This window comes from Sturnira hondurensis, unplaced genomic scaffold, assembly GCF_014824575.4.
Source record: "Sturnira hondurensis isolate 20B ecotype Veracruz unplaced genomic scaffold, ASM1482457v3 Scaffold0000867, whole genome shotgun sequence".
Classification (NCBI taxonomy): Eukaryota; Metazoa; Chordata; class Mammalia; order Chiroptera; family Phyllostomidae; genus Sturnira; species Sturnira hondurensis.
The window spans coordinates 1339770-1361043 of NW_028073498.1; the positions used below are offsets into that span (position 1 = coordinate 1339770).

At 35.3% G+C, this 21274-nt stretch overlaps 1 protein-coding gene across 4 annotated transcripts in view; it reads left to right on the plus strand.

The window, feature by feature from the left end:
* The window catches only part of PPARG (peroxisome proliferator activated receptor gamma), a 145858-nt gene that overhangs the window by 13622 nt on the left and 110962 nt on the right, over positions 1–21274 (plus strand). For 3 of the 4 annotated variants that reach the window (XM_037050824.1, XM_037050816.1, XM_037050830.1), the window contains exon 2: positions 16127–16200. The exons of the other annotated variant lie outside the window; for it this stretch is intronic. The gene's annotated coding sequence lies outside the window, so the exon portion shown is untranslated. The remainder of the gene's footprint in view (positions 1–16126; positions 16201–21274) is intronic. 4 annotated transcript variants of the gene reach the window in all.

Genomic DNA, 21274 nt, shown 5'->3' on the forward strand with positions numbered 1-21274 from the left:
TGTATGCTGTAAAATAGTGAATTTTATGTTCTGTGAATTTTACCTAAAAAAAAAAATTCAGGCCTTGAGATAGCTTTAAGAGAAGGGGAAAAGAATATCCAGTATAAGAAAACAAAGCCTGGACTAGTGAATGAGCATGGATTTGAGTGGGGGGAGACTTTGCAGAGATCAATCCATTAAACGTGGAGAATACATGTATGTGGGCTAGTTAGAAATATGGTTGGAGATGTAGATTTTAGGTGAGATGAGAAAGGGTCTAGAATGCAAGCAAAGTAGTGTGGATTTTATCTTATTAAGGAGTGGAGAGAGTCCAGGTCTTGAGGAGTGAGATGATTTAGTCAGAAGATGAATCAAGCGGTAGTGTACAAGGAAAACAATTATAGGAGGCTATTGCAAAATCTGGACATAACATGAGGAGGGCCTGTAGGAATGAAGAAAGGGAAATATGAAAAATGTTCTAAAGCAGTGAGTGATACTCCAACTGTGGTGTATGGACTGGTGTTGCTCACAAACTCGTAGTTGCTGACTTGACACAAGATAAGTACAGATTTGAGGATAAGTGTTTAAAAACTTTTATACTTTAAGGATATTCAGCACATTATTTTGCATTATAAAAGTATGCACAATGTATTGAAAAGAAAAGGAGGGAAAAAAGAAAAGAAAAAAAAGTCTTCATCTCAGTTGGAGGACTACTGTCCTGAAGGACAGATTGACTGAACTTAGTGACTGAGTCATGTAGGGCAGTCATCAGCCATTTACTTATTTTTATGGCACGCTTAGTGTGTGCTATTAATACATATTGTGCTGGCCTGGGATGATAGCAGTATGCAAGACAAACTAGTCCTTTCCCTCTCAGAGCTTCCTGTGTTATAGGTAGTCTCTTACCAAAGGATTGCTAGATATTAAAAGGAGGCATACTTCAGCTCAGTATAAGGAAAGAATTCAAGTAACTACAGTTGTCCAACAGTGGGAAAGTAAGTGCTTCATCAGTAGACATATTTATGCCAGTCTGACCATCTGTAAGAAATCTTGTTTTGGTAGGAGAAACAAACTTGGTGACTTACAAGGTCTCTCCCAACTTGAAGGTGCTGTGATTCTCTATCCTATAACATTAACTTAGTAGAACATATTTTATAATTACCTGTATTGGAGCACCAGGGCATACTAAGTGCCTGGCTGTTTTCATCCATACTTGTAATTACATTTCCCTAAATTTAATGCAAATTCTATTTTAAACATATCTATACAGTTCCTCAGTTTTTTTTAAAAGAGAGTACTATCTTTAATGCCTTTTTGACCATCATTTATTTCCAATTTTAATATTTGTAGGAAGTTCCTCTTCTGTGTGACATTTTTCACAAGTAATGCAAATTTCTGCAGAAGTGAGTTACATAAATCACAGGCAGTCACATTGCTGATGTTTAAATCATTTGTTCTTGCTCCTGTAATGTCATGGTTGATCAAGACCAGGCATAACTACTCATTTTGGGAACCTTTTGGTGATTCCATTTTGATGTTAGTGAAAGTTCAAGTAACTCTTATTATTCAACTTATTTCACTTAGTTATTACAAGCCTCAAACTGTTGTTGTCAACATTCAGCAAGTAGAATTATCACAGATTAATTGCACTTCAGAGGATCTAGAGAATTTAAACTCCTATAGAAGTGATATCCTCACTGTATTTTGGGGGAATTCTTAAATAAAGTACATTATTTTCTTAAGGATTATTTTAGTGCTTATGTTATCAGGTGAAGAAAAAGCTTAGCTAAAGAAGAAAATTCATTTCACTTTAAGTCTAGTAAAATATTTTGTTAAAATAGCCCACTTTTATTATGTATTTATTAAAATACCTTATACTTTTATTAGAATATATGTAAAATTCTGAATTGTGCCTTGAACAGTGCCTAGTATATAATAGGTACTTAATAATAAATACTTATTGAATATTGTTCACTGAATGTGGGGTGGTGGTGAATAAAGCCTTTCTTTTTTATTGTTTTTTATTTAAAAATTTTTTAAATTGTTGTTCAAGTACAGTTGTCTCCATTTTCCCACCACCGCTTTCCCCTGCCCCACCCTCCCAACCTCCACCCTGGATCCTACCCCCTTCAGCTTTGTTCATGGGGCATGAACTTCATACATGTTCCTTGATGATCCTTCCCTTTCTTTTCCCTGTTATCCCTGTCCCCTGTCCCTTCTGGTTACTGTCAGTTTATTCTTTATTTCAGTGTCTCTGATTATATTTTGCTCGCTTGTCTGTTTTGTTGTTTAGGTTCCACTTATAGGTGAGATCATATGGTATTTGTCTTTTACCACCTGGCTTATTTTACTAATCATAACACTCTCCAGTTTCATCCATGCTGTTGCAAAGGGTAGGAGCTCCTTCTTTCTTTCTGCTGCACAGTATTCCATTGTGTAAATGTACCACATTTTTAAAAAGATTTTATTTATTTATCCTTAGAGGGGAAGGGAAGGAAAGAAGGAGAGAAGGAGAGAAATATCAATGTATGGTTGTGTCTCGTGAGTCCCCTGCAGGGAACTGGCCTGCAACCCAGGCATATGCCCTGACTGGGAATCGAACCACAATCGTGTGGTTCACAGGCCCGAGCTCAATCCACTGAGCTACACAAGTCAGGGCTGTACCACAGTTTTTTGATCCATGCATTTACTTATGGGCACTTCGGTTGCTTCCAGCACTTGGCTATTGTAAGCCTTTCAAATAGAAAAATAGTATGAGCAGAGACACAGAAGTAGGGAAAATGTGAATTTAGAGAAAAACAAAGATAGTTTCCTGAGAGTAGCATATATGTGTAATTACCAATTGCATATAACTTTTTGGCTAAATAATTTTGGTGGCTTATTAATGTTTGCACAATATTTAAAGTACTAATGACTCTTTCTGATGCTTATATCCAAAGTGAACAGATTAGCTTAAATATCAAAAGTGATTAACTCTAACTAATCTGAATTTCTGAGCGTCTCCTTTCTATCTTCGTCTTTTTCTCTCCTTCCTTTCCTATACCGCTTTATTTTGCTCTAGCTCTAGTTCTTACTCTGTTCCTTTCCTACCTTTTTTTCATTCCTGTTGTCTCCCATATTTAAGTCCTCTTTTTACTTTTTCTGTTTTTGTTTCTCTCCCTGTGATGACTGTCTTCATTTTTGTTTCCCAATTCCTAGCATGTCTCTTTTTGATAAGGCCTCTAACTATAGTATAAAAGTGAAGTGTATTTTTATCTGCTAATCAAATGATGAAAGTAGAGATTTGTTTTCTTTGGTGAGATACAACTGACATATAAAATTTTAAGATATTCGAAGTATGTATTATGGTGATTTGATGTATGTACATATTGTGAAAAGATTCCCTCTATCTAGTCAATTAATATACCCATCACCTCACATATTTATCTCTTCTTTCTTTTTTTGGTGAGAACATTTATGTTCTATTCTCTTAGCAAATTGAAGTTATACAATATAATGTTATCAATTATAGTCACTGTGTATTACATAGGGATGTTTTTATTCTGAACTTAACATAAATAAATTGTTTATGCTGCTCTTCCTGAGACTAAATAAAAGCAATTATAACTTGTAAATGAATTTTGATTGATTTTTTAAAAAAATTATTGAATCATCAATCATCAAATTAGGAGAAGGTAGTCAATAGACCTTAATTCATGAATCCTGGTAAAGCATAGTGGCTTGCTGAAATAACTCTTAATTGTACTTCTGGCCAAGATGGAGGCATAGGTAGACACTGTGCCTCTTCATACAACCAAAATAAGGACAATAAAAATTTAGAAACAAAAAAACAACCAGTACTGACAGAAAATTGAACTGTATGGAAGGTCGACAACCGAGGAGTTAAAGTAGACACATTCATCCAGACAGGTAGGAGGGGTGGAGTTGGGAGGCTGGGAAGAGAGGGATCGTGGCAAAAAAAGTGGTGGCTGGCGGACCCCTGGCACACAAGATGTCAGCGGGAGGGCCCAGCAAGGTGGTGGATTGTGGAGGGGCACGGTGTACAAGGTGGCTGGCAAACCAGGTGGTCTCATATTCACCCACAGATAAACCAGGCGAAACTGGGGAGTGAGACAGACCGCACAATTCAAGGTTCCAGTGTGAGGGGAAATAAAGCCTCAAAATACCAATTGAAAACACCTCAGGGGGTTGAGCTGCCGGGAGAGACTCCCAGCCTCACAGGAGAGTTCATTGGAGAGACCCATAAGGTCCTAGAACATACACAAACCCACTCACACAGGAATCAGCACCAGAAGGGCCCATTTTACTTGGGGGAAGCAGCAGAAGTGACTGAAATCTGGCAGAGAGGAGCAAATGCCACTGTTCCTTCTAAGACCCCTCCCCCACACAACATCACAGCACAGTGACTATGTTGACCCACCCAGGCTCCGCCCCTACACAATGAGCACATCTAGACAAAAAAAAAAAAAAGCCCCAAACAAAAGAACAGATCAGAGCTCCAGAAAAAAATACAACTAAGCGACAGAGACATAGTGAACTTATCAGATGCACAGTTCAAAACACTGGTAATCAGGATGCTCACAAAATTGGTTGAATGTGGTCACAAATTAGAGGGAGAAATGAAGGCTATGCTAAGTGAAATAAAGGAAACTATACAGGGAACCAACAGTGAAGGAAAGGAAACTGGGACTTAAATCAACGATTTGAAATGAAAGAAATAAACATCCAACTGGAACAGAGTGAAGGTACAAGAATTCAAAAAATGAGGAGAGGCTTAGGAACTTCTGGGACAGCCTTAAATGTTCCAACATCTGAAACAGAAGGATGCCAGAAGGGGAAGAGGAAGAGTGACAAATTGAAAATTTATTTGAACAAATAATAAAGGAGAACTTCCCCAATCTGGCAAAGGAAATAGACTTCCAGGAAGTCCAGGAAGCTCAGAGAGTCCCAAAGAAGTTAGACCCAAGGAAGCCCACACCAAAGCACATCATGATTACATTACCCAAGATTAAAATGAAAGGATCCTAGAAGCAGCAAGAGATAAGGAGACAGTTACCAACAAAGGAGTTCCCATCAGACTGGCAGTGATTTCTCAAAAGAGACCTTATAGGCAAGAAGGGGCTGGAAAGAAGTATTCCAAGTCATGAAATCCAAAGACCTCCATCCAAGATTGCTCTATCCAACAAAGCTTTCATTTAGAATGAAAGGGCAGATAAAGTGCTTCTCAAACAAGGTCAAGTTAAAGGAGTTCATCACCACCAAGCTCTTATTATATGGAATGTTAAAGGGACTTACCTAAAAAAAAGAAGATAAAAAATATGAACAGTAAAGAGACAACAAACTCACAACTATTAACAACCACACCTAAAACAAAAAGAAAAACAAACTAAGCAAACAACTAGAACAAGAACAGAACCACAGAAATGGAGATCACATGGAGAGTTAGCAACAGGGCAGTGAGAGGAGGAGAGAGGGGGAAAAGGTACAGAGAATAAGTAGCATAGATGGTAGGTAGAAAATGGACAGGGGGAGGGTAAGAATAGTATGGGAAATGTAGAAGCTAAAGAACTTATAAGTATGACACATGGACATGAACTAAAGGGGATAATGTGGGTGGGAGAGAGTTTGCAGGGTGGAGGAGAGTGAAGGGAAAATGGGACAACCGTAATAGCATAATCAATAAAATATACTTAAAAAATAACTCTTATTTGTCTTTAACCACCTTAATTTCTATATATTTTCTCAGACAGCAAACATATCATATCCTTTAGCATCTAATTAAATATTTATATATGCAGTTACACAAGAGCTGGAATATTTGGCCAGTTTGTTCATTCTTTATTTCCAGTGCCTAGAACATTGCTAACAAATATCAGATGCTCAAAAAATAATTTTTGCCTCTTATTTCAAATCTTCAAGCACATTCTACTTGCTAATCCTAAATAGTTATCATGACTTTTTAGGGTAACATTAATCATGAGGATAACTTAGTTTATGATGGGTTTATAACCATAAATCGTAACCATACGATTTCATGCTTAGAGAATGCTTTCCTTTCATTCAGTCTATGCTTTAGTTGTAGCAAAAAGCCATTTAACTATCCTTCTAAATGACTCTTTTAATGATCTCAAGCCTCCTTGAATTAATTTAGCTATTATAGTCATAGTTAATATTTATTGAACACTTATTCTGTATCAGGGTCTATTTTAAGCATATTACATACAATATATCATTTTATTCTTCTAGTAATCATGTAGTCTAGTAATCATATACTAGAATCATATGATTCTTCTAGTAATCATATACTATAATCTCTATTTTGCAGATGAAGAAGCAAGTACAGTGAGAGAAAAATAAACTCCAAGTGATAGAACTAGGATTTGAACCCAAGAAACCTGAACCTAGTACCCGGTCTTGCACTCTTTAATAACAAGAATCTAATTTTCCAGTATTTAACTTGCCAGAGAATATGTCTACACCACCCCCACCATTCCACACTTAACAGTTAGATCTACACAAGAATAACCATATTCAGGTGTAATCATGGATTAGATTTAAACTGTTAGTTATTCTGGTTCACTGCAATCAGTTTATGTGTCATGTAAATAGTGAGCACCTTGAAAGTATTTATTTTTGTTACTTTTGAGAAGATAAATTAGATCACCAAATCTTCAATTTATATTCACTAACTCCACCATCACTTAAAACCACTGTTGCAGGAGATGGGTAGGAGAGTGAGTGGAGGTAGAAGAATGTATAAGGGGGATAAATGGTAATAGAAAAAATACAATTAAAAAACCCTCATAGACACAGACAAAACCAACCACTGTTAGGAGATTCTTTATTTCTATTTTTCTGTCTCTCTTAAATTACTCTTTTTTTTTAAACTTTTTAAAAAATTTTTTTATTTATTTATCTTTAGAGGGGAAGGAGAGAGGGAGAGAAACATCAATGTATGGTTGCCTTTCCTGTGTCCCCTGCTGGAAGTTGGCCTGCAGGGAACCAGCCTGCAACCCAGGCATGTGCCCTGACTGGGAATCGAACTGCGATCGTCTGGTTCGCAGGCCTTCTCTTAAATTACTCTTAAAGTAAATAAAGGCATTTTATTTTGTCATGCCAGGATACAAAGGTCAGCTTAATAGCAAATGTTGTATGACCATTGTAAAAATATAGGGAAGTCTGTAATTGGCCCATTTATGAGTCTGGCCTGTAAAATTGCAATCAGCAATTTTTGGGAGGTGAGGGCAGTGGAAGATCCATGTATTTAGTTTGATGGGATAAAAATTTGTCATTTGTAAATATTCATATACTTTTACTCTCTCCTACTTTACCAAAGAGAATTTTCATTTTACAGTACAATACCCTACACCCCTACCCTTGATAAAGTTGATCTAGTATTGGAGAATGAGTAGAAAGGGACTGGATATGAAAAGCTGGAGGAGATTTAAGTTGATTTCATAATAAAATGCTGAAGAGAGAGAGGTTATGAAATTACTGGGTTGGGAATGGAGAAAGTATTTAGTTGGGAGGGCTTTTGATGAAGGAGACACTTTGGAGAGTATAGTGTGAAAAAATCGAAGGGAAGAGGAAAATATGTGGGGGGGGAGAAGGTAAAGGAATGATTGCTTGTGGTTATAAGAGCAATCTTTAATATATTTTGAAAGACTGGAATAGAGGACAGAATTTTTTTAATCTTGCAAGGAACAAGGAATGTTACAATTAAGTGTTGAATTGTGCTTCTTTACTTCTTCAGAGGGAGAAGCCAGTTTGGATGATGTTGAGTTTGAGGTTCCAGAAGAACTTCAGATAGGGGTGTTTAAAAGAAAGTTGGAAATACAGAATAAGAACACTTGATAGAAGAGTTGTGATTAGAAATGAAGATTTGAGATCGATCTACTATCAAGTAGATGTGTTTATGAGTGAAAGTGAGGCCAAGGTGGAACTTGTAGGACACATGAAATTGAAGGTCTCAGAAAGAAGAGGTACCAAGAAAAGAGACAAAAATAGTAGTCCTGTTATTGGATAAGAATTCAGAGAAACTGGTCTCTGGGAAGTGCAGGGAGGAAATGATAGTCTTAACAACTTTCAGAAGATGGCTGAAATGTCAGATGCTCAGAAGCAGAGACAGTGGTGTGCTGCAGCCAGCTCAGACTGGCTTGTGGAAGTGAATTGTGAAAGTTTCAGGCTTTTTGTGAGCTGATTGTTATCCACAGCCATAATTAAAAATCAAATTATATATACTCGCAATTTAATAAGGGCATCACTCCCAATTATTTAACACTGTTGTGGTGTTCATGTTGGTTGTATCTATATGCTGGAAATACTATGTACTGTTGTGTGCTACTACTGCACCAACTCTTCCCTACTCTGATCTCAGTGACATCACATTGGTAACCTGAATCAGTCATGGTGGGAGTATTTATACCACAGATGTTGGCAAACACTACAAATCAGAAGATTTCTTCCTACAAGGAGAGCCATTATTAAATATTTACAGGTGCATTATTGGATAAATAGAATGAAAATCAAGAAAAGTCTAAATGCTTTTGCAAGGAGATAATTTCTTACTTTTGCTTGAGTTTCAGTAGATAGGTAACAAATCACAGTAAAGTGTGTTGAGGAGTGGAGTGATGGAAAGTGAAGAAACAAATGTTCAAATAAGTTTGAGAAGTAGTGAGTGAAACAGTTAAGCAGATTGTTACTTTTGATTCTGTTTTTAAAAAATTAAGACTTACAGACTAAAACAATGTTAATGTACTTTATTAATCTCTAAAATGAACAACATATGCAAATGTATTTTATGGAAAATTGTAAGGAACTAGTTATCTATATAGAACACATTTGGAGGAATTTCCAACCAAGATGGAGACATGGGTAGATATGCTTTGTTTCCTCACACAACCAAAAGAAGGACAACAACAAATTTAAAAACCGAAAACAACCAGAACTGCCAGGAAATAGAACTGTATGGAAGTCTGACAGCCAAGGAGTCAAAGAAGAAACATTCATCCAGACTGGTAGGGGTGGAGACAGGTAGCCAGGGTGGAGAGGACTGACAGCAAGGTGACAGACTGGGCTGGGTGAGGTGGTGGCTGGTGGACTGGTCAGTCCCACATTCATGTGCAGATAAGCCAGGAGGAACAACTGGGGAGCGAGATAGACAACACAACCCAGGGTTCCAGCACAGAAAACTAAAGCCTCAAAACTCTGGCTATAAAAACCCGTTGGGGTTGTGGCAGTGGGAGAAACTCCCAGCCTCACAGGAGAGTTCATTGGAGAGACCCACGGGTCCTAGAATGTACAGAAACCCACCCACCTGGGAATCAGCACCAGAAGGGCCCAATTTGCTTGTGGATAATGGGGCAAGTGACTGAAAGCTGGGTGAGAGCTAAGCAAGCAACATTGTTCCTTTCTTGACCTCTGGTCCACAGTGCCACAACACAGCAGTGTGTGTTGCCCTGCTCTGGTGAAACCTAAGGCTCCACCCCTTATAATGTAACAGGCCTGCCAAGACAAAGAAATATGGCCTAAATGAAAGAACAGATCAAAACTCCAGAAAAAGACCGTAAGTGATGAGGAAAAGACAACCTATCAGATGCACAGTTCAAAACACTGGTAATCAGGGTGCCCACAGATATGATTGAGTATGGATGCAAAATAGAGGAAGAAGTGAAGGCTATGTAAAGTGAGATAAAGGAAAATATATAGGGAACCAACAGTGAAGGGAAGGAAACCAGGACTCAAATCAACGATTTGGAACAGAAGGAAGAAATAAACATTCAACTGGAACAGAATGAAGAAACAGAATTAAAAAAAAATGAGGAGAGACTTAGGAACCTCTAGACAACTTTAAACATTCCAACATTTGAATTATAAGGGTGCCAGAAGGAGAAGAGGAAGAGCAAGAAATGGAAAATTTATTTGAACAAATAATGAAGGAGAACTTCCCCAATCTGGTGGAGTACCATAGACTTCTGGGAAGTCCAAGAAGCTCAGAGAGTCCCAAAGAAATTGGACTCAAGGAAGAACACACCAAGACACATCATAATTAAATTACCCAAGATTAAAGAGAAGGAAAGAATCTTAAAAGCAGCAAGAAAAAAGGAGAGAGTTATGTACAAAGGAGTTCCCATAAGACAGACAGCTGATCTCTCAAAAGAAACCTTGCAGGCAAGAAGAGACTGGAAAGATGAATGCCAAGTCATGAAAGGCAAGGAGCTACATACAAGATTATTCCATCCAGCAAAGCTATCATTTAGAATGGAAGGGCAGATAAAGTGCTTCCCAGATAAGGTCAAGTTCAAGGAGTTCACCACCACCAAGTCCTTGTTATATGAAATGTTAAAGGGACTTATCTAAGAAAAAAACTATGAACAGTAAAATGACAATAACCTCACAACTATCAACAACTGAACCCAAAAAACAAAAATAAACCAAACTAAGCAAACAACTAGAACAGGAACCGAATCACAAAAGTAGAGATCAGGTGGAGGGTTATCATTGGGGAGCAGAGGTAGAGCAGGAAATAAGAAGCATAAAAGGTAGGTACAAAATAGACAGGAGGATGTTAATAATAGTATATGAAATGGAGAAGCCAAAGAACTTATATGTATGACCCATTCATATGAACTGAGGTGGGGAGATGCTGATGGGAAGGGGGTGCAGGGCAGAGGGGAATAAAGTGGAGAAAAAATGGGACAATTCTAATAGCATAATCAATAAAACATACTTTAAAAAAAGAAGCAGAACAGGTGTCTGCCTAAAGATGAGCAGTGCCACCTCTCGGGCTTGGGTGTACCAGCTTGATGTTTAGTCATGGGAAGATGAAAAAAATACTGGTTTTCAGTAATTTTGCAATAATGCAGCCCTGCAGTTTTTAGAAGACTGAAATATTTGGACCCTATTTTTACATTATGGTAGGGTCTCATAGAAGTCCAAAATGTACTGGGAAGTTACCCATTTCTTTTAGATTTTCAATTTGGTTGCTATGGATTTGCACACCACCTAATTTTTTCAGTCTTTTCCTTTTTGTGTGTGTTTGTGTGTCTGTAATATCTATTGCATTCCCAATAAGCAATTTTGTTTGATCTTTCTTAATTAGACTTGCTGAGTGTTGGCTTGTTTGATGTTTTAAATAAAACTTATCCTTTCAAGTATTTTTTTCATTTATTTTAATCTCTCATTTGTATTACATTCCTCTTCCTACTTTTTCTTGGTTTATAGTGTTAATTTTCTTAAATTGAATCATGCAGTTCACTTATTTTCAGTCCTCTTATAAAAATTAGAAGTATTTAAAACTACAAATTACATGAATACAGGTCCTATCTAAGTGTAATTTTTATTACTTTCTAGGTAACTCATAATTGCCTTTTTGATCTGGGAGTGAGTTAGGAGTTCTGATTTCTATGATTTTGTATTTTGGTATTTTTATAAGTTTCCCGAAAGTTATTTGATTATGACCAAAAATGCTTTGGGGAATTTATTAAGGATATTTCAGTGGCTGGTAAATAATTGGTTTTTTTGTTATTTGTTTTTTTCAAAGATTTTATTTATTTATTTTTAGAGAGAGGGGGAGGAAGGGAGAAAGAAAGGGAGAGGAACATTGATCAGTTGCCTCTTGCAGGCCCCCAACTGGCCCCATAACCCAGGCATGTGCCGTGGCCAAGAATCAAACTAGAGACACTTTGGCTTGGGGGTCAGTGCCCAACCCACTGAGACACAACAGTCAGGGCTAAATATTTTTTCTTTTGTAAATGTTCTATCACATAAGAAATGAATGTTGTCTTTAAGTTCCTTGTATTATTCAAATGCTGTGTCTTTACTTTTTGCTAAATTGATTTGTCAAAATTCTGAAAGAATAGTAAAGCCTTCCATTACTATTGTGTGTGTGTTTTTTTTAAAATAAAGAACTTGTATTTCTGGGGGAAAAAGAAAAGAACACACTTGGGGAAATGCTGCTTTAGTATTTCACAATTAAGTTTGAAATAAATATTCATGTTATTAAAGTCTTGTTTTTTTTTAAAGAAATATTATCAAGACTGTATGTTGAATTTTGAGGGTTATTTTTCATTTTTGAGGTAGTCATATGTTTTCTTTTGAAGTTTGCCCTAGTGCTCTGACCTATTATTTTAACAGACTCTCTAATATTAAATCGTCTTTGCCTTTCTGAGGTAAATCTAACTGGATTATGGTGGTTTATTCTTTTAGTATACTGTTAAATTGTTGATTAGCATTTTATTTATAATTTTAACTTAATATTAATACATGGGGTTGGTATTTTTCTCTTTGTCCTTATGAATTTTTAATATCAGTATTATGCTACTTTTGAAAATTAATTTGGTCACTATATTTTTTCCTACTCAGAAACGGTTTATATAGCAAGAAAATTATCTCTTCCTTGAAAATTTGAAACAAAATTATAAAATTATCTAGGCTCAGAGCTTTTGGGAGAGGTAATTCTTTGATAAGTTTTCAGTTGTTTCCATTGTTAATTTGTTTTTATTTCTTACATCAGGTGTTACCATTTATGCCATTTTGTACAAATTAGTCTGAGAAATTGCCCTTTTGCTGCATTATTATCTGCTTAGATTCTGGTAAAAATTCTATTGAGATATAAAAAAGTTGGAAGAGTAGATATGAACAGCCCCTATCTAATATGTGTTCTGTTGAAATGTGAGGATCTTCACAACCTTATTCTCTTATATGAGCAGGAGGATTTATAATCTAAATATAAACCAATCTGAATTTAACTGACCAGATGGAGAACATGAAAAAACTATAATCCTTGAAATTTGATACACCAAAATAAATTCAAGGTGGATAAAAGACTTAAATATAAGCCGTGACACCATTAAAGTCCTAGAGGAGAACATTGGCAGGAAAATATCAGATATTTCACGCAGCAACATTTTTACTGATATGTCCCCTAGAGCAAGGAATATAAAGGAAAGAACAAACAAATGGGATCTCATCAAAATAAAAAGCTTCTGCACAGCTAAAGAAAATAGCATTAAAATAAAAAGACAACCAACTGTATGGGAAAACATATTTGCCAATGATACCTCAGACAAAGGTTTAATCTCCAAAATATATAAAGAACTCACTCGACTCCACTCAAAGAAGATGAGCAACCCAGTTAAAAAATTGGCAAAGGACTTGAACAGACACTTCTCCAAGGAGGACATACAGAGGATCCAGAAACACATGAAAAGATGCTCAATATCGCTTGCTATCAGAGAGATGCAAATTAAAACTACAATGAGATACCACTTTACACCGGTGAGAATGGCTATCATAAAGCAATAAACAACAAATGTTGGAGAGGTGTGGGGAAAAGGGGACTCTGGTCCACTGTTGGTGGGATTGCAGACTGGTACAACCATTATGGAAAACAGTATGGAATTTTCCCAGAAAACTAAAATTGGACTTGCCTTTTGACCTAGCAATTCCACTGCTAGGATTGTATCCTAAGAACCCTAAAACACCAATCCCAAAGAACATGTGCACCCCAATGTTCATAGCAGCACAATTTACAATAGCCAAGAGTTGGAAGCGACCTAGGTGCCCGTCAGTAAATGAATGGATCAAAAAACTATGGTACATATACACAATGGAATTTTATGCTGCAGAAAGAAAGAAGGAGCTCCTACCTTTTGCAACATCATGGATGGAATTGGAAAGCATTATGCTGGGTGAAATAAGCCAGGTGTTGAAGGACAAATACCATATGATCTCACCTTTAACAGGAAGCTAAACAACAAAACAAACAAGCAAGCAAAATATAACCAAAGACACTGAAATAGAGAACAGGCTGACAGTGACCAGAGGGGAGAGGGGAGGGAATTTCAGGGGAAATAGGGGAGGGATTTAAAGGAACATATATAAAGGATACATGGACAACAACTGAGAAGTGTGGAAATGGGAGGGAGGGGGGATTGTGGGGGATGGGAGGGAATGGGAGTAATAGACAGAAAACTGTACTTGAAAAATAATTAAATAAAAAATGGGAAAAAAAGAAATTTGAAAGGTACAGAATGGATCTTGTTCCTGTCCTCTGTTAAAATAAATACTACATTTTATAATATAATTTAATAGTATTTTAGTATACCTACAAAATGAATATAATAAATATTAATATAATCTATTAATATATCATCAACCAGGTACTTGAATATAAGTTATCATCAACACATGCAATTTTATTTAAGATTAATATAATAAATAAATTTATGGTATATTTATTTATAAAGTAAAATATGTCTGCCCTGGCCAGGTGACTCAGTTGGTTAGAGTGTCATCCTGTACAACAAAAGGTTGTAGGTTCCATCCCCAGTCAGGGTATGTGTGGGAGGCAGCCAGACAGTGTTTCATGTGGATATTTTTCTCTCTTTCTCTTTCTGTCTGTCTGTCTGTCTCTCACTCTCTGTCCGCCCCCTTCCTCTCTCTCTTTCTCTAAGAAAAATCAATAAACTATATCCTCAGATGAGGATTAGAAATATATATTATATATAAAATATGTAAATAAAATGTATGCATGGAAACTATATCTTCTATGGTACAGTGCAATGCTGAATGAATACAGGAAGAGATTACCTATCTTAGTCATGAGATAGAGTTTTGAGAAAGATGATGGAATTCTGTCTGCCTCTGAAAGTTGTGGAAGCCAGCTAATTTTCTGTTTGATTCAACTCTTAGGGCTACAAGCTAGGAATAAATAGAAGTTTCCAAAAATCTTTACTTTCTTCCTTATTTTCATTACTTATTAATTAGTTCACATATATTTCAAAGGGAAATTGTGACAAATGTCAAGAAAAGCTATTATAAAAATCTTAACCTGGAGTCAGCGTTCTTTTAATTCTTCAAATAGAGATTTCGTCCAGAAATTCCTTTTAATCATCTTTCCTATTATTTTCATATATATAAAGCCCTTTATAGTTGACTTACATGTAAAAAAAAACATCAAAGTGGTCATCCATTATAAAGTTGTTTCTCAGGTGTTATACATGTTATATATAATGAACATTTTTGGTGTGGATACCACTTTTGTTTTGACAGCAAATCAGAGAGTACATATATAAATTGCTATGATACAGGTCAGCAGACAGAAAACAAAACATACAGGCCTAAAACACTGACATATTAGCTCTTTCTGTAGAAGAATATGTCCCATTCTAAAAACAAATGGTTACTTTATGACTGATATTGAGTGTACATTAAGAGGTTTTCCATTTCCAAACAAAAGTAGTAAACAATGTCAGAGAAACAATAATCAAATAAAATACATTGGCTATAGTTTATATGTTTTCATATTAGAAATACAGAATGGGAAGACATTTAATATTCATATTCTACTTTTATGTCATGGATAACAGAATAGTTTTTGCAAGGTTCAGTTTGAAAGGTGCAGAATTAAAAAAATAGAGTTTTTCATAAGTTAGACTGTTCAGAACATTGAGCCTGGATATTGCGTCTGTCGAGGCCCTGATGATTAGACTTCTGGCAGTAAATGCTGTTTTGTCTTCAGGGAATGAACAGCTATTCTAGGATCTCCGAATCCTTCATAAGAGCCAAGGATATATACCCTGAGACCTTTGGCACTTTTACTTAGATAATGTGCTCTCTGGGTCTTCCTTTTAAAAATCTGCTTCACATGGAATATGCTGCATCTACTGTCTCTAACTAGTTATGACACATCACTGTACTTTACCTTAGGCTTAACAGACATGTGCCATCTAGAATGAGGTTATATCTTAATGTTATTTTTGCTGTGCAGAAGTTGTATCAAACATCTGTCTTTTGAGGTTATTAATCCTTTTACAATAAGTTTTTCTTATGTCTGTACAATAATATAGGTTTCATTATTAATATGATGTAAAAGATGGATGAGATAGGACCTTAACTCATGATCAATGACAGAACTCAGAGAGTGGGCAAAATCAATCTAATAAATGTGTCTATGGGTAGATTCTACAGTTAGTAGCCTACTGGTTACTTCTAGAAAATACAAAACCAAGTTCAGGGAAAGCAAACATTCAGAATGAAATCCAACAAAAAAAATTTATTTGTGCTTATACACTTTGGAAACCATGGTTGTCTAAGAATTTTGAATATGTATATTAAAAAATCTTCTTTCTTTTTTATTGTTTAGATTTGAAAAAGGCTAATTCTAAACCACAGATATACGAGAAGGCCATTTTCTCCAACAAGAGTCACCGTTGAATGGTAGGTAAACTCAGAATGTATTACAATAAGTGTTTTTAAAAGTATCTTTTTAAAATAACATGCAAATTTTTCATAATATTGCACTGTAAAATTTCATAAAGAGCTTTTATTTTGACTATCAGAATACTTTCTACTGTATAAGTTACTAGTCAGTTGAGGGAAAACACAGTAATTTATTTGCCTAAGACAAAACAAAGATAGGAAAGTGACCTAGGAGTTGAGAAATAACTCATATCTTTAGAAATAAGTCTCAAGTACAAGCATATTATTTTAAGTTCCTGGTACTTATAACTAAATGGGGATAAAAATTAAAACATCCTGCCTGCTTCCCTGTAGGCTATGCAACTGTGCTTCCTGGTCATAAGGGCGAAAGTAGCTTCAATGTGCAATAGTTGTGTTCTGGCTCCCAATGGCCAAAGCTGGGATAATTTGAGCAATAAAGAAGGTAACTGTAGTACTAGATTATAACCCCCCATATAAAATATACATGCATGATTTCATACTGATATAAATAAATGCTGAGTAAGTAAACAAATGGAAAGAGAACTGCCCCTTACAGAATAATTTAAATTAGTAAATGTAAAAGGAATGAGGGAAATAGAAAATTGCCATTAAAGAACCACAGTAATAATTGCTGCAGGCAAGATAAATACTAAAATTGGTTAAAGTGTAAGGAAAAGCAGAATATGTACATAATCTCAAAGTATCTTCCCCCACATATTTATTAATTGCACAGGGGAAAATACTATCTTTATAGTAGAGAATCTTGGCAGACGCTAGCTTAACCAAGTGCTGAAGGTTAACATCAGCAGTAATAAGACATATTGAGGTCATATCCCCCTGATAAATTGTCCTGAAAAGGGCACATCGTGCCTTTGGTATTCTTCCAAAATTTCATAAACACAGTTGAATCGTGAGAAAACCTTAGCCTTAGATAAATAAACCTAAAGGGAGAGACATTCTACAAAATACCTGACCAGCATTCTTCAACAGTGTCAAGGGCATAAAAGACAAGTAAAGACAGAAGAACTGTACATTAAATATGTGCAGTGTTTCATATATCACTTAGGCCTCAATGAAGCTATTAAAAAAAACACACCAAGGAGCTACCAAAGATTTGAAGGAGAATAAGGAAACGTGGCAACAAATGCAGTGTGGGATCCTAGATCGGATCCTGAAAGTGAGAAAGGACATTAGTGGGGAAAAAGGTGAAATCTAAGTAAAGTAGCTTATAGTATTGTGCCAGTGTTAATTTATTAGTTTGATCACTGTGCTATAATCATAATGTGTAATGTTTGATCACTGTGCTGTGGTCGTAATGTGTAATGTAACACCAGGAGAAGAAGCTAGGTGAAGAGTACGTGGAAACTTTCCCTACTATCTTTGTAACTTTTCTGTAAGCTTCAGATTATTTAAAAATAAACAGTTCCTTAAAAATAAACAGTTCTGGTTGTTTGCATATCTTAAAACAGAGAGAAGCAGGGATATTGTTTCCATACACACTGCCATCCTCACCTCCACAAGTTTTATCTCCATTTAATACTTCAGTCAGTTCTGGTCTGCTGGAAGACCCGTGAGCAGGAAAATTCCACAAGGCTCTGTCTCCTTTGGAACTACCTCTTAACAAAATTTTTGGTTGGTGACAGTCATGTCTGATTTAAATGTTCAAACCAAAACTGTGAAAGTATTTAGATCTTATTAATAATCTCTTGGTCAACCAGTCTTCATGACCCAAGACAACATTTGAAGAAGAATGTAGAATTAGTAGTCTTATATTTAAACAGTAAAAATGAGAGAATATCATATTTTTTTAGGTAAAATGTATGGGAATTCAGTGAATACAAGTAGTACTAAGGGAACTTTTATTCTGAAAAGAAATTGATAGTAGCATTAAGTTGGTTTAGAAAATCAGTTTAAGTTTAGAAAAATCTAAAGCCACTTAAAATCAAAAGACCAAGCTCTTGAAAGACAAAGTAAGAGACAGATATGTACTTTGGCATCTGAAAATGAGTATTTGGTCTGAATTTAAGTGTTAGGGCATGAAAAATGAAATGCTGATAAGTATTACAGATTGTTCCCTAAATTTTTTTGCTGGTAACTCTCTTGTGTGTTAAACCAATTTAGTAAATTACACTAGTTCACAGATTTGGGGTGAAACAAGAAATAACAAAGTAGAATGGTGGTTACCAGGGCTGGAGTGGGAAGAGAGGTGGAGGGGAATGAAGAGTTAGTGCAGCAGTGACATCCCACTGCTTTGCCAGGGTGTCCCGCTGCGAGGTGAGTCTCTGCCTGTGGGCACTTATCCTTGGGAATCTTTTTTTTAAAATCTGGAGATGATTCTCTGGACATCATTTTCCAACTGGCAGTTTAAGTGGCCCCTAAGTCATAAATTGTGCAAGTAAAAAGAAACCTGGTCCACAGGAAACAGTAGAGCTGGTTGGGAGAGTTGAGTGTGGAGTTAATTTATAACTAAGACAAATGAATCTATAAAAAGAAGAAAAGCCCCATAAGAAATATGTTAACTGATGGTAAGGGAGAAAAAAGGATTTAGATAAAAGATATTGGAACTTGTTTGGTCCCAATGATTTTATGGTTGAGGAATTCAATTATAGGCATACTGGGTGGAGCAAATCACAATTCTGTAAATTACTAATAGGACACAATGATCTTTATCATTTTCTGTATATGCTTACATGCAAAGTTTAGTCCTGCCCTCTGTAAATAAACTCTGCTTAGCTATACTGCTGTATATGAATTCAGGGCTTCAGGATTAGAACACGATAATGTTTACTTTTAAAACCTTAAAGGCAAGTAGGTGATACATTTGGAAATAAGATTAAGAACTAGAACAAATGACTTTTGCTTTTGAATTTTGGCCATTGGGTTTGTTTCATTTTACATTAAATTGTTTTAAGACATTTTTATTATCAAAAACTTGTGAAAGTATTTTTTTGAAATAAAAATACCACACTTACTCACTACTATTCTTACTTCTGCATAATTCCTTCCAATTCTTGTTAGCATGTTTACATTTTTTACTTACTGACAATTATGGTATATGTAGTAGCATTTTTGCTTCTTACTCTATTAGGTCATATAAATCTTCCTTTGAGTCTGCCTGGTTTTCTAATTTTTCATAATGGCAACACAATCGTTCATCTTAGTAGACGATTTACTAAGCCACTTTTAGGTGGTTTTACTTTTTTATTATTATACAATTACTACTTATCCTAATGTTGTTACATATAGTGAGTATCTTCATGCATATATTTCACTTTAATCATTTACTCTAGCTAAGTCACTGAAAGAGAAATTTCTATCTAAAGGGTTTGAGGAACTGTTATTTTTGAATTATTCTTATGACATTTCAAATTGCTCTGAGGATATATTAGTAGCAAAATGAACAAAAACTTATTTCCAAAGTATGTATTTAAACAATTTCTGCCCTAGCTGTTGTGGCTCAGTGGATTGAGCATCAGCCTGCGAACCAAAAGGTCACTGGTTTGATTCCCAGTCAGGGCACATGCCTGGGTTGCAGGCCAGGTGTTCCGCTGGTGGCATTGCAAGAGGTAATTGTTTCTCTCACACGTTGATGTTTCTCTCCCTCTCTTTCTCCCTCCCTTCCTCCCTCCCTGTCTCGCTAAAAATTAAATAAATAAATAAGTAAATGATTTCTATTCATTAAAATGTTTTACTGTTCAGCCATGGCTTTGTGTGCGTTATAGTGAGATGAGGGTGGAGAGGAGTTCCACAGATTGTTTAGGTGTCAGAAAAATATGGGGTTTGGGGTGGGTTTTTTTGTTGTTGTTGTTAGAAAAACACCTACTTAATTGCAGGGAAGTTGCAGCTTATTTCCTAACACTGTGACAAATTTAAATAAAATGCAAAGATTGTGCTGCTGTGGGTGCCTCACAGCCTTTACGTCCACATGTTGCTAGTTGTTAAAATCAAATACTGCATTTGAAAATACAGATTTTTAAAAATAAAACTTCTAGAGCATTGTAATACAAACCAGGTTTTTAAAAATTATTTAAATTAAGTATTTTAAATTTGTGATTTGAATATTTTGGAGTAATATTAATTTTAGAATAAAGATATAAGTACAAATGTTAAGGCTCAAAATTGTGTGGTTAAATATATTACAATAAATAGGAAAAGATTATGGGTGATTGTCTTTTTTCATTCTAAACTTTCAGTTGAGGGTTAAGTTACTGTTAATAACATGAAATAGAAATTATAGCTTTTAACTATGGTACAGTATATTGTATTTTTAAATATCAAATAAGCAATATAATAACAATAAGGATCATTTTAAAGCAAAAATTATCTATAATCTTCACATTCTTATTCAAACTATTTTAATTTCTACAAGTTGCCTTTCAGTTCTGAACACATATATACCCACATATTTTATAAGTCTCTGTAATATTTGAGAAAGTAAATGCATTGCTATTCCTAACCCTCAATGTCTACAAAATTAGGGGTTGTGATAAATGACTTCTAAATTCTCTTTAGATTCAAAAACAATATTTTAAAACTTAGCCATGTCCAAACTACATAATATTTTCTGGAAAAATGTGAAAGTTCATCACAGTGGGTACTGTCTTTACTTAAAAGTGTCATTTACAACTATAAAATATAGAGGATTAATTCCTAAAAATCAAGCCTGAAAGAAAAACTCCTGTGATATTGAAATTATGAGTTAACATTTTGTTAAACTCTATAGTACATGGTAGACGAAGAGGTTGGTTATTTGAGATTCTTGAGTAATGATTTAAATAAAGCAGTGTTCTCAGAGTAGTAATTTTAATAAAGCCTAATGTTCAAGTATGTCTGATAAGAGAGGATACAAAAAAATTGCTGATCACTTAATTTTCATTTATATCCCACATTTTCATTCTCATAACAAAATATTTTAAATCTTTCATAATTTCTTAATTTTAATGTTTTATTAACTAACATTGTATAAAATTACTGTTTTGGCACCTAGTTGGACTAGTTAGGAAAAATATGTGTCTTCATTATCTCCTCTTCCACAATTTCGTTTGCATTTTTAAGAAACTGCTAATAATGA